The sequence below is a fragment of the Schistocerca serialis genome, unplaced genomic scaffold (genome assembly GCF_023864345.2).
Source record: "Schistocerca serialis cubense isolate TAMUIC-IGC-003099 unplaced genomic scaffold, iqSchSeri2.2 HiC_scaffold_1067, whole genome shotgun sequence".
NCBI lineage: Eukaryota > Metazoa > Arthropoda > Insecta > Orthoptera > Acrididae > Schistocerca > Schistocerca serialis.
Genome location: NW_026047258.1, coordinates 22,501 through 27,834, shown reverse-complemented (window position 1 = coordinate 27,834; position 5,334 = coordinate 22,501). Strand labels below are relative to the sequence as shown.

General features: G+C 51.2%; 1 non-coding gene across 1 annotated transcript in view; it reads left to right on the top strand.

Annotated features, from left to right (window-relative positions):
• The first annotated feature begins 4,769 nt into the window (after nucleotides 1-4,769).
• Nucleotides 4,770-5,334, top strand: part of LOC126430912 (small subunit ribosomal RNA) — a 1,909-nt gene continuing 1,344 nt past the window's right edge. Inside the window, exon 1 of the ribosomal RNA XR_007577414.1 lies at nucleotides 4,770-5,334. This exon is cut by the window's right edge and continues 1,344 nt beyond it. This is a non-coding gene — a ribosomal RNA (small subunit ribosomal RNA).

Sequence of the window (5,334 nt, the reverse complement as noted above, 5' to 3'; positions counted from 1 at the left end):
AACCGTCCCTATACATGCTGAAAGACTCTGCACACAATGAGAACCACACGTCAGCCAGACACTCTTATCACACACTACTCTCTTATCACACACAATATCTAACCACCAGCATGGAAGAACATCCAGTGCATCCTCTCCGCCACATGACACAATCCACACTATCATTACCAGACCGGGAGGTCCACCCAGAAAACACAATATCCCACCCTTCCGACATCCGCACATTGCTCAGCTAAGCCACGAACACCCACACATGTCCTACACAGTGGTGCACCCAACATCACAATACTGCCTCCTGTCACAGCACACAAACAATGGCAGGAATGAAAGACACAGATCTGCCACAACCATGGAATCGGAGCGCCGCCTGTCATGAGCCAAAAGTGCATCCTGACGTGACAAATCGGATAATACCGCAGGCATCCAATTACGATAATCACTATCAACGAACCTGCCGCCCCCCCCCCCAATACACCTTTCCCTACAACAATGTGTATCTGAACCTACGCTATATCGTACCTTAACCTAACCTATATCGTACCTTAACCTAACCTATATCGTACCTTAACCTAACCTATATCGTACCTTAACCTAACCTATATCGTACCTTAACCTAACCTATATCGTACCTTAACCTAACCTATATCGTACCTTAACCTAACCTATATCGTACCTTAACCTAACCTATATCGTACCTTAACCTAACCTATATCGTACCTTAACCTAACCTATATCGTGCCTTAACCTAACCTATATTGTGCCACAACCTAACCTATATCGTGCCTTAACCTAACCTATATCGTGCCTTAACCTAACCTATATCGTGCCTTAACCTAACCTATATCGTGCCTTAACCTAACCTATATCGTGCCTTAACCTAACCTATATCGTGCCTTAACCTAACCTATATCGTGCCTTAACCTAACCTAATTTGTGCCTTAACCTAACCTAATTTGTGCCTTAACCTAACCTAATTTGTGCCTTAACCTAACCTAATTTGTGCCTTAACCTAACCTAATTTGTGCCTTAACCTAACCTAATTTGTGCCTTAACCTAACCTAATTTGTGCCTTAACCTAACCTAATTTGTGCCGTAACCTAACCTAATTTGTGCCGTAACGTAACCCATGTTGTGCCGTAACGTAACCCATGTTGTGCCGTAACGTAACCCATGTTGTGCCGTAACGTAACCCATGTTGTGCCGTAACGTAACCCATGTTGTGCCGTAACGTAACCCATGTTGTGCCGTAACGTAACCCATGTTGTGCCGTAACCTAACCCATGTTGTGCCTTAACCTAACCCATGTTGTGCCTTAACCTAACCCATGTTGTGCCTTAACCTAACCCATGTTGTGCCTTAACCTAACCCATGTTGTGCCTTAACCTAACCCATGTTGTGCCTTAACCTAACCCACGTTGTGCCTTAACCTAACCTACGTTGTGCCTTAACCTAACCCATGTTGTGCCTTAACCTAACCCATGTTGTGCCTTAACCTAACCCATGTTGTGCCTTAACCTAACCCATGTTGTGCCTTAACCTAACCCATGTTGTGCCTTAACCTAACCCATGTTGTGCCTTAACCTAACCCATGTTGTGCCTTAACCTAACCCATGGTGTGCCTTAACCTAACCCATGTTGTGCCTTAACCTAACCCATGTTGTGCCTTAACCTAACCCACGTTGTGCCTTAACCTAACCCACGTTGTGCCTTAACCTAACCCACGTTGTGCCTTAACCTAACCCACGTTGTGCCTTAACCTAACCTACGTTGTGCCTTAACCTAACCCATGTTGTGCCTTAACCTAACCCATGTTGTGCCTTAACCTAACCCATGTTGTGCCTTAACCTAACCCATGTTGTGCCTTAACCTAACCCATGTTGTGCCTTAACCTAACCCATGGTGTGCCTTAACCTAACCCATGGTGTGCCTTAACCTAACCCATGGTGTGCCTTAACCTAACCCATGTTGTGCCTTAACCTAACCCATGTTGTGCCTTAACCTAACCCATGTTGTGCCTTAACCTAACCCATGTTGTGCCTTAACCTAACCCATGTTGTGCCTTAACCTAACCCATGTTGTGCCTTAACCTAACCCATGTTGTGCCTTAACCTAACCCATGTTGTGCCTTAACCTAACCCATGTTGTGCCTTAACCTAACCCATGTTGTGCCTTAACCTAACCCATGTTGTGCCTTAACCTAACCCATGTTGTGCCTTAACCTAACCCATGTTGTGCCTTAACCTAACCCATGTTGTGCCTTAACCTAACCCATGTTGTGCCTTAACCTAACCCATGTTGTGCCTTAACCTAACCCATGTTGTGCCTTAACCTAACCCATGTTGTGCCTTAACCTAACCCATGTTGTGCCTTAACCTAACCCATGTTGTGCCTTAACCTAACCCATGTTGTGCCTTAACCTAACCCATGTTGTGCCTTAACCTAACCCATGTTGTGCCTTAACCTAACCCATGTTGTGCCTTAACCTAACCCATGTTGTGCCTTAACCTAACCCATGTTGTGCCTTAACCTAACCCATGTTGTGCCTTAACCTAACCCATGTTGTGCCTTAACCTAACCCATGTTGTGCCTTAACCTAACCCATGTTGTGCCTTAACCTAACCCATGTTGTGCCTTAACCTAACCCATGTTGTGCCTTAACCTAACCCATGTTGTGCCTTAACCTAACCCATGTTGTGCCTTAACCTAACCCATGTTGTGCCTTAACCTAACCCATGTTGTGCCTTAACCTAACCCATGTTGTGCCTTAACCTAACCCATGTTGTGCCTTAACCTAACCCATGTTGTGCCTTAACCTAACCCATGTTGTGCCTTAACGTAACCCATGTTGTGCCTTAACGTAACCCATGTTGTGCCTTAACCTAACCTATAATGTGCCTTAACCTAACCTAAAGTGCGCCGTAACCTAAACTATATTGCGCCTTAACCTGACGCACGTTGTCGCTGAACCTGCTCTGTAATTGTTATGCAACCCGTTAAAGTAGTGTAGTGTTGCCTAACCGCAACCCTCGCAATATAGTTCGCTACTCGCACTGCCCGGTCCCCTGTGTATCGCGTCATGTTAAACACCTTGCAGGTGTTGCTGACTTTCCACATGCTCCTGCTATACACTGTAGTGTGGATAGCAGCAGGACGTACATGCCCCCCCCCCTTCCCCCCTGCCTTCGCAAGCTGGTCGGTGAGAAGTTTGCATGTTCAATGCCCTTCGCATGCCGACGTACTCAGCCTACGTTGTGGTACGGCCTGTCACCTGTCCGCCGATGTACGCAAAACCCACAAACTGTACTGCACATTGCTCCGTATGTACTGAATGATACATCGTGGCCCATGTGACCGTATGACGACAGCGCCTAGCAACGGCGGACCATACAGTCCAAATATTGTGCACGCAGCTACGTGTCGTCTCCCTATAAGAGCTGGATTGCAGTGTGGTACGCCATACAGACGTGTGGGAGGAACGGACGCCCTGGATGGCGATCAGCATGAGCAGTCTGTTGATGTAGTGGAGCGTGTATTCGGACGTAGTCGTCTCTTCTCACACACCGTGATAGCATGTTGCACCGCGTTCCACATCTGCGACATGCTGCAGAGGCGGGCTGACAGTCGTTCGCGCAATGGACACCGCATACGTACGGGGTCTACCTTCCACGTGTTCTCTAGGCGTGCACATGTTGTTGCGTCTATGTGGGCAGACGTAGTGTGTTGTGACACCTGACACAGGCATGCAATACTCGTTGCAAATGGCGATGGACGTGTACGTTTGCTGGTGACGTTACGCAAATGAACAACCGGTAACCCGTTGTGGTGCGGTTGTTCTCGCTAGAGGTGAATCAGTGTTGGCGACGATCGGTCGAGCTATTAACCGGTTGTTTCAGGGATACCCACCATGCCCACGAACGTGAAAGGGGACCCACCATGCCCACGAACGTGAAAGGGGATCTGGGTGTGAGGCGATACGCGGCGGTGGCTGGGTGGGACCGTCCCCGGCCGGTGAGGGGGGGCCGCCCGGCGTGCTGGCAGCGCGGTGCGTGGGCGCACGCGCTACAGCCGGCTGGTGGGGGCGGCCGGTGGCAGGCGCGCCGGCCGACGGACGCGGCAGGCGGCGCAGCTGCGCGCCGGCGCCCCCTGCTCGCGGCGCCTTGCGGCCAAAGTAGGTCCTCGCGGGCCCGGTGCGAAGCGCGGTGGCCATCTGCAGTGTGCTGGTCCGATTGAGGACTTTGTGCGCTGAGGATGCGCCGCCGCCCGGCGCTCGGCGCCGCGACGCCGTCTGCTGCTCGGTCGCCCCAGCGGTTCTCGCAGGTGGTTTGTATCGCAGCTGTGCGGACGTGTTGGCGCGTGCGCTGTGCTGGGAGAGTTCGCTTCGGCACCCAAGTAGGGCTTTTGTCCTTCTGTGGCGCTGGCGTTGGAGCTGCCGGTCACCGTAGGTGGCGCGTGTTGTCTCCCGCCGGCAATGCCACGACAGCACGCTCCCGGGCCTCTGTCGGCAGCGGCAAGCTCAGTTGGGAGCACGGGTGGTCGCACCTAAAGCGTCTACTCGCCTAACTCCGGGCGATTGCGCCTCTCTCGAACCCGACCAAGTACTTAGGACGGCGCTGCGCGCCGCCGGGACCTGAGAGGGTTTCGAGGTGTGTTGTGCAGGGGAGCTCAGCCTCCTCCTGTTTGCAGAATAATTGAGCGGACGCTTGCGTGTTCGCGCGGGCCCCCGGGACACACTCCCGGGCGGCCGGCTGCTCAGCTCTAGTTGACGCAGCTCCCTGGTTGATCCTGCCAGTAGTCATATGCTTGTCTCAAAGATTAAGCCATGCATGTCTCAGTACAAGCCGCATTAAGGTGAAACCGCGAATGGCTCATTAAATCAGTTATGGTTCCTTAGATCGTACCCACGTTACTTGGATAACTGTGGTAATTCTAGAGCTAATACATGCAAACAGAGTCCCGACCAGAGATGGAAGGGACGCTTTTATTAGATCAAAACCAATCGGTCGGCTCGTCCGGTCCGTTTGCCTTGGTGACTCTGAATAACTTAGGGCTGATCGCACGGTCCTCGTACCGGCGACGCATCTTTCAAATGTCTGCCTTATCAACTGTCGATGGTAGGTTCTGCGCCTACCATGGTTGTAACGGGTAACGGGGAATCAGGGTTCGATTCCGGAGAGGGAGCCTGAGAAACGGCTACCACATCCAAGGAAGGCAGCAGGCGCGCAAATTACCCACTCCCGGCACGGGGAGGTAGTGACGAAAAATAACGATACGGGACTCATCCGAGGCCCCGTAATCGGAATGAGTACACTTTAAATCCTTTAACGAGTATCTATT